Raw genomic sequence first — 9,334 nt, 5'->3', positions numbered from 1 at the left:
AATATTATCTTATCATATCTATCAGATCTCACTCTCGTAAGTGACCGTGAAGGGATTGACAACCCCTTATCGCGTTGGTTGCGAGGAGTTATTTGCTTTGTGCAGGTACTAGGGACGCGCGCAACCTCCTACTGGATTGATACCTTGGTTCTCAAAAAGTGAGGGAAATACTTACGCTACTTTGTTGCATCATCCTTTCCTCTTCGTGGAGATCCAACGAAGTGCTCAAGAGGTAGCAGATGGTAACAGGAGGCGGGGGACACAATGTTTACCCAGGTTTGGGCCCTCTCGATGGAGGTAATACCCTACTTCCTGCTTGATTGATCTTGATGATATGAGTATTACAAGAGTTGATCTACCACGAGATCAGAGAGGCTAAACCCTAGAAGCTAGCCTATGGTATGATTGTTGTTGTCCTACGGACTAAAACCCTCTGGTTTATATAGACACGGAGGGCTAGGGTTACACAGAGTCGGTTACAAGGGAGGAGATCTACATATCCGAATCCAAGCTTGCCTTCCACGCAAAGGAGAGTCCCATCCGGACACGGGACGAAGTCTTCAATCTTGTATCTTCATAGTCCAACAGTCCGGCCAAAGTATATAGTCCGGCTGTCCGAGGACCCCCTAATCCAGGACTCCCTCAGTAGCCCCTGAACCAGGCTTCAATGACGATGAGTCCGCGCGCAGATTGTCTTCGGCATTGCAAGGCGGGTTCCTCCTCCGAATACTCCATAGAAGATTTTGAACACAAGGATAGTGTCCGGCTCTGCAAAACAAATTCCACATACCACCGTAGAGAGTATAATATTTCCACAAATCTAATCTGCTGACAACTTTTCATAACGTGACATCACGCCATGGCCCCGGTTATTATTCAAACCGTTTTTCTCAACCAGCTACTGCACATATTGCGAGGCGGTTTTCTTGGCACGTCTTGTCGAAGCAGAGATCGTGTCCCCTTATCCCGGGATCCTCATCAATACGGGTGTGGGTAACCCAACCGCGCCATCAATCACGACGCTTGGGGAATAAGCGAGTTTTACCAGGCTTAGTGGGAGCACACCAAATTCTACCGCCCTTATAAAGGGATAAGGACTCCTCTTTTTTACCCACGCCTTCTTCTTCCCTGCCCATCGATTCTCGCACACTCGAGCTCCAGCACCCAAGTTCGCATCTTCTCCGCAAAAACACTCCGAACATGTCCAGAGCGAGAGGCAAGTGGATGGCCTCCTCCGTTACGGAGGAGAACATCATGAAGCTCCGGGAAGCCGGATCCCTGGCCGCGGATATCGCGCACCGGCTCCCAAGCGCGGGGCAGATCGTTCCTACCCCCGAGCCCTACGAAAGGGTTGTATTCCTTACCCATTTCGTCCGCGGGCTGGGATTTCCCCTCCACCCATTTGTTCGCAGGCTTATGTTCTACTACGGGCTAGACTTCCATGATCTGGCCCCCAATTTCATCATCAACATCTCAGCGTTTATCGTCGTGTGCGAGGCTTTCCTCCGCATCAAGCCCCACTTCGGCCTGTGGCTGAAGACCTTCAATGTCAAACCGAAGGTGGTGGTCGGCCAGCAAGCGGAGTGCGAGGCGCCATGGTGGGCAAAATGCCCAACGTCACCTGGCTCGAAGGCTCCTATGTGGAGACCGTGAAGGGGTGGCAATCGGGGTGGTTCTACATCACCGAGCCGCGCGACACCAACTGGGCGGCGGCCCCCGAATTCCGATCCGGCATCCCCATGCGGCTCACCTCCTGGAAAGAGAAGGGCTTATCTTGGGGTTCATCGGTGGAGCTGACCGGACTCCAGAACTGTGTTAAAAACATGATAAGCAAGAAAATCAAGCTTGTCAATGGTCCAGGTCATGCTCTTCCGCCGGATCCTCCCGTGTCAAAGACGGGCATTCAATATGTGGGAGTTCGACTCGGCAAGGCACCAGACGCTGCGAGAGCTCTTCGACACGACGCACCAGGACATCTGGAGGGTGCTGTTCAAGTCTGCCGAGGTACCTCCTTCCCTTACCGAGGACCGCGGACTCAGCGCAAAGCGCCCTGCTAATCCGGTAAGCTCCTTATATCTCATAAGGCGTTTCTTTCCCTAGTATAATTATGTGAGGGATCTGAGCCTCCACATTATTTGACAGGAATGGGTCGCGACAGCGGAGCGGATCGACTGTCCGGCCCCACTGCCCGAAGATCCAGCAAGTACTCTCCTGACGGAGATGCTGGTTCCGGCACCCTATGAGGCGCCGGAGAAGAAGGCCAAGAAGAAGGCCGCGGGACCAGGAAAGGTCTCCGGCGCAAGGTTGTATCGGAATCGCGTCCGATAACACCGAGACGCCCTCCTCCCACGAAGACGAGGAGGAGGAAGAGGAAAATTCTCCCCATCCAGCCGGGGATAAGAAAAGGAAGGCCGCCCCATCCGGGGAGGCCGAAGGGTCCAAGAAGGGAAGAGCCCTCCTTCCGGACGCTCCACCACGGCCGCGTTCAACGACGAGGAGTGGTTGCCCAGGGACAAGCCCCTGGCGAAGTCGTAAGTATCCGGATACCATAACAGTTCTGGTATATTTCGTTTTATTGTTTCTTATCATGCCGAACATGATCATGCAGCCCACCCAAGGACCGTCTCGACGTATCCTCTTCGGATGGGTCTCTGGGCCTGTCGGAGATGAACAGTGATTCGCTCCCGACCGCCTCCTCCCCCCGCCCAACGGACGACGCCGAGGTGTTGTCCCGAAGGGCACCAAGCCAAGGGAAGGTAGTTCTGGGGGCGCCCCAAGGCGACCTCCCAGACGCGGCGCATGGGAGGCAAGGCTCCCATGGGCCCTAATGACGGGGGCAGCAAGTCCGGCCCCGGCCGAATACTACGCGGAACCTCCCGTGGTTCCGGACTCTGTCGGGCGACCCCTCACTAAGGGGGGCGAGCCGTCTGTGCCGATGGCCTCTGTCCATCCAGAGGCACCGGACAACTTGCTGGAAGCGCTTCGTGGCGCTTCCATTGACGAAGAGCACCGCACTGTCATGAGTGCGGTGGTAGAGAAGGTTCAGTCCGCTAAAAGCGGACTGACTGAAGCCTGTGCCAGCCTCTAACAGGCTTTGAGGTAAGTAATCAATTTATAAGAAAATGTTATAGCATAGACAGTAGCCCCTGATGCTCTGTTTGGCGTTCGCAAAGAAAGGCCGAACAGAGGATCAAATAATAATCACAGGAGTCTAATCAGAATGTGTCTTATGTGAATAAGCAGGCTTCGCTGCTGGCCGCTGCCGCTCGCACTGGAGGTCTCCGCACTGAAGCGGGACCTTGAGCGGTCCGAAAAAGAGCTCGGCCTTACCAAGAGGCAACTCGAAGAGAACAAAGGTAAGTAATACCCGTCCGTATATTGATAAGGAATAAAAAGGAATGTGTTTGTTAAGTCACAGGATCATCATGAATTTTGCTAGGGGCCATGACCGAAGTGGCGGCCCTGAAGGAGGCGTTGTCCGAGGCTGAAGACAAAGCGGCCAAGGAGCGCACCGAGCGCGAGAAGCAAGAAGCTCAAGTCGGCGAGGTGCAGCAAGAGCTCCCGTATTTCATCAAAAAATATGAGTCCTTGGAGCATGACTCTAAGACGCAATGGTCTGAGCTTGCGAAGGCCCTTAAGAACGCAAAAAGTCCCAAGGCCGAAGCCCACAAGGCCCTCCAGGAGCTTTAGGCGGTCCAGAAGATAGCGGCGGGTAAGGAATTCATTATGCAAAGCAAGCATGTGAAGGAAACTTTCCTTTTACTTACCCAAGTTCAGAGCTCTCCAGGAGCACTCGCAGATCTTCCCCGCAGTGTGTCTGATGTCGCAGAATTTTACCGGGCCGAGGAAGGGAGCTCGACGAAGAAGTTGTTCTGGTCTCAATATACTGGGACCGAACATCCAATGCCCTTGAGCGACTAGTTGAAGCAATTGGTCGAGCTCCACAAGGCGGCCGAACAGGCCATGAAGGGCCTCATAGTCAGGATGTGGCCTGGCGAGCCCCTGCCTGGCAGCTACTTCGGCCTGGTAAGGCGGCTTGTGAATGCCTGCCCACGGCTTGAAGTCATAAAGAGGTCCGTCTGCATTGAGGGTGCGCGCAGGGCTTTTGCCCGAGTGAAAGTGCACTGGGCGAAGATGGACGCCGAGAAGCTGGTGAAGGAGGGGCCGCCGGAGGGCAAGGAGCATCGCCGCTCTAAAAATTATTATGACAGCGTCCTGAAGGGTGCCCGCCTTGTGGCGGAGGAATGTTCTAAGGATGTAATATTTGAATGAATGTACTCATGTGATCCTGTAATATGAAAACGAGTTCGTCTGCGCTATATAACGCTTGTTGATTTAAAATATTACCTTCTGTGCGGCCGTTTATAAAATCTGAGAGTTGGCCAGTCGTCGGCTTCTGCCCCCATGTAGCTAGTACTGAGGTGTTCGGGATAAATCTGATCACTCTTTATCCCAGTTTTGGGTCCTTCGAAGGAGGTGTTCAGCACAACGAACCAGGCAATCGGACTATAAGGCTTTATCACTCTCACTTAGCCATAGAAGTCTACAATTTTAAATTTTGGCGAAGCCCCTAGTATTCGGAAGGCCGAACTTGGGGCGCTATGAACGCCTAAATCGGACAAGGCCGACTCCTCGCCTGAAGCGGAAAAAATCTTTAGGGATTTGGGACCTCTCGAACAGACCAGCTCTCGCCGCATCATGACAGTCAGTTTTCGGCTTTCTCTACTGAGGTGCTCGTCCGGAAGAACCGGGACACAATCGCAGTAGTTCTCCCAGTGCTACCTTAGCCGATATAGCGGAACGTAAGGCACCAAAACATGGGAGCCGGGCAAACCCAACTATTGACCCAAGACATGATTCGGAGCTGATGCATATAATGCTATAAGTTCGGGGTGCCGCACTGTCGAAAGTGTTCGGACTTTTCTTGCCGTGTTATGGGGTACACTGAAGCCCCTGGCGTACTGAACGTACCAGAATGTACGGGAGCAACTTGTCGTGAATAGACAAACAAGGAAAAAAGAAGATGAAGAAATGTAATAATAAGCTGACGCTGTGCATTGTTATTTATAGGATACGTCAAAGCGTATGTGTATAAGTAGTACAATAAGCAAAAATAGGACTATCTGACATGTCCGATCCAAGGGCGAGCTGCGTGCGGGTATGTAAAACAGGTATAACGATCGGTATGAGAGACCACCTGGGTATTCCCTTGTACGTCAAAGCTTCTTGCTCCCTTGGTGCTTCCCTCCCGTGATGGGTCCGATGATCTAGCTATCGGAGAGGGCCTCCAGAGAATAGGGTCCTGAAAGGAAGAAAATGATAAAGATATACTGGTCCTGAGGCGGTTGAACCGCATTGTGGGACGTGCCATAGCCGTGCCTCCGCCTATACCCATGGTATCTTTAGTGCGTAGTTATGTACGCGCGGCGTAAATTTCGTCGCTTGACTGGGACTAGGACGGAGGCCGAATTGCTAGGCGAGCTCTAAACGCGCCTGGTGATTCTGTTGCAGGTTATTCCGGACTCGCTTGAATGTGTCTGTGGACCTTGTCGCGAATTGGCGGTTTGCCTCAAAAGGCTGCTTTGCATTTCTGCTGCAAGGGCCGCAGTGTGCTCCTCCATGCGGAGCGAGCGTTCTGTGTTTCCGTTAACTGTTATAACCCCGCGAGGTCCTGGCATTTTGAGCTTGAGGTATGCATAATGCGGTACCGCATTGAATCTAGCGAATGCGGTTCGTCCGAGTAGTGCGTGATAGCCACTGCGGAAGGGGACGATATCGAAGATTAACTCTTCGCTTCGGAAGTTATCCGGAGATCCGAAGACCACTTCCAGTGTGATTGAGCCCGTGCAACAGGCCTCTACACCTGGTATGACACCTTTGAAGGTGGTTTTTGTGGGTTTGATCCTCAAGGGGTCTATACCCATTTTGCGCACCGTATCCTGATAAAGCAGGTTCAGGCTGCTGCCACCGTCCATAAGGACTCGAGTGAGGTGGAATCCGTCAATGATAGGATCAAGGACCAATGCGGCAGAACCGCCATGACGGATACTAGTGGGGTGGTCCCTGCGATCAAAAGTGATCGGACAAGAAGACCATGGGTTGAACTTTGGGGCGACTGGCTCCATCGCGTAGACGTCCCTGAGTGCACGCTTCCGTTCCCGCTTGGGGATATGGGTTGCGTATATCATGTTCACCGTTTTCACTTGGGGAGGAAATTTCTTCTGTCCTCCTGTGTTCGGCGGCCGGGGCTCCTCCTCGTCGTTCGCTATGCAGCCCCTTTTCCTTGCTTTCGGCATTCAACTTTGCCGCTGTTTGAACACCCAGCATTCTCTGTTGGTGTGGTTGGCTGGCTTATCGGGGGTGCCGTGAATTTGACACGAGGTCGAGTATGCGGTCCAAAGTAGACGGGCCCGATTGTTTCTTTTGAATGACTTCTCTCTGCTGGCCGGATTTAGAGCCACTGAATCCGCATTGACTGTTGTGTCTTCGGCGTTATCGCCATTGTTACGGCGCTTGTATCTGTTGCGACGTGGCTTGCCGTTGCTGTCTCTGGCCTCTAATGTGCCAGGGTTGCTTACTGTGTTGTTACTACGGGCCAACCAGCTATCCTCGCCCTCGCACAAGCGGGTCATGAGTGTTGTGAGGGCTGCCATGGAACTTTGGCTTCTCTTGGCCGAGATGTCTGGAGAGCCACTCGTCACGGATGTTATGTTTAAAGGCCGCTAGGGCTTCGGCATCCGGACAGTCCACAATTTGGTTCTTTTTGGTTAGGAACCGAGTCCAAAATTTCCTGGCTAACTCTCCGGGCTTGTTGTGTTATGTGACTTAAATCATTAGCATCTGGTGGTCGCACATAAGTGCCTTGGAAGTTGTCTAGGAATGCGTCTTCCAGGTTCTCCCAACTTCTGACGGAGTTTGCTGGCAAGCTATTTAGCCAATGCCGAGCTGGTCCTTTGAGTTTTAATGCGAGGTACTTGATGGCGTGTAGATCATCCCCGCGGAGCCATGTGAATGTGGAAAAAATCCTCTATCCATACTGCCGCGGGGTCAGTAGTACCATCGTATGATTCAATGTTCACGGGTTTAAACCCTTCTGGGAATTCATGATCCATTACTTCATCAGTGAAGCATAGGGGGTGTGCGGCGCCTCTGTGCGGCTGTGTCACGACGCAGTTTTGTACATGAGTCTTGTCTGCTGTGTTCGGCCCGGCCGGATTTGCTTTTGGTATATCCGGCATGACGGTCGTCGTCATGTGTTAGGCGCGCCCTCGTGATCCGAAGATCGATCGTTTGTGTCCTGCTTTGTTTTCCAATATGTCTCGCAGGTCCTGTGTGTTACCCCGGGCCTTGCTATGTTTTGTTTGACTGGGACGGGGTGCGGGCTGGACTTCGGGCTTATATGCCATCTTATCTCAGCCACGAGTGTTGGGGAACGTAGTAATTTCAAAAATTTCCTACGCATACACAAGATTATGGTGATGCATAGTAACGAGAGGGGAGAGTGTGTCCACGTACCCTCGTAGACCGAAAGCGGAAGCGTTAGCACAACGCGGTTGATGTAGTCATACGTCTTCACGATCCGACCGATCAAGTACCGAACGCACGACACCTCCGAGTTAAGCACACGTTCAGCCCGATGATGTCTCTCAAACTCTGATCCAGCCGAGTGTTGAGGGAGAGTTTCGTCAGCATGACGGCGTGGTGACGATGATGATGTTCTATCGACACAGGGCTTCACCTAAGCACCGCTACGATATGATCGAGGTGGATTATAGTGGAGGGGGGCACCGCACACGGCTAGGAGAGATCAACAGATCAACTTGTGTGTCTAGAGGTTCCCCCTGCCCCCGTATATAAAGGAGTGGAGGAGGGGGAGGGCCGGCCCTCTCTATGGCGTGCCCTGGGGAGTCCTACTCCCACCGGGAGTAGGATTCCCCCTTTCGTAGTAGAACTAGGAGCCCTTCCAAGTAGTAGGAGTAGGAGGGAAGGAAAGGGAAGGGAAAAGGAGAAGGAAGGAAGGGGGCACCCCCCCTCCCTAGTCCAATTCGGACTAGCCCATGGGGAGGGGTGCGGCCACCCTTTGAGGCCTTTCTATCCTTTCCCGTATGGCCCATTAAGGCCCAATACGAATTCTCGTAACTCCCCGGTACTCCCAAAAATACCCGAATCACTCGGAACCTTTCTGATGTCCGAATATAGTCGTCCAATATATCGATCTTTACGTCTCGACCATTTCGAGACTCCTCGTCATGTCCCCGATCTCATGCGGGACTCCGAACTCCTTCGGTACATCAAAACACATAAACTCATAATATAACCGTCATCGAACTTTAAGCGTGCGGACCCTATGGGTTCGAGAACTATGTAGACATGACCGAGACACGTCTCCGGTCAATAATCAATAGCGGAACCTGGATGCTCATATTGGCTCCTACATATTCTACGAAGATCTTTATTGGTCAAACCGCATAACAACATACGTTGTTCCCTTTGTCATCGGTATGTTACTTGCCCGAGATTCGATCGTTGGTATCTTAATACCTAGTTCAATCTCGTTACCGGCAAGTCTCTTTACTCGTTCCGTAATACATCATCCCGCAACTAACTCATTAGTTGCAATGCTTGCAAGGCTTATAGTGATGTGCATTATCGAGTGGGTCCAGAGATACCTCTCCGACAATCGGAGTGACAAATCCTAATCTCGAAATACGCCAACCCAACAAGTACCTTTGGAGACACCTGTAGAGCACCTTTATAATCACCCAGTTACGTTGTGACGTTTGGTGGCACACAAAGTGTTCCTTCGGTAAACGGGAGTTGCATAATCTCATAGTCATAGGAACATGTATAAGTCATGAAGAAAGCAATAGCAACAAACTAAACAGAATGGGTCTAAGTCAATCACATCATTTTCCTAATGATGTGATCCCATTAATCAAATGACAACGCATGTCTATGGTTAGGAAATATAACCATCTTTGATCAACGAGCTAGTCAAGTAGAGTTATACTAGTGACACTCTGTTTGTCTATCTATTGGCACATGTATCATGTTTCCGGTTAATACAATTCTAGCATGAATAATAAACATTTATCATGATATAAGGAAATAAATAATAACTTTATTATTGCCTCTAGGGCATATTTCCTTCAGTCTCCCACTTGCACTAGAGTCAATAATCTAGTTCATATCGCCATGTGATTTAATACCAATAGTTCACATCACCATGTGATTAACACCCATAGTTCACATCGACATGTGACCAACACCCAAAGGGTTTACTAGAGTCAATAATCTAGTTCACATCACTATGTGATTAACACCCAAAGAGTAT

This window comes from Triticum urartu, chromosome 1, assembly GCF_003073215.2.
Source record: "Triticum urartu cultivar G1812 chromosome 1, Tu2.1, whole genome shotgun sequence".
Taxonomy (NCBI): domain Eukaryota; kingdom Viridiplantae; phylum Streptophyta; class Magnoliopsida; order Poales; family Poaceae; genus Triticum; species Triticum urartu.
Note: the sequence above shows the minus strand (reverse complement) of the source record.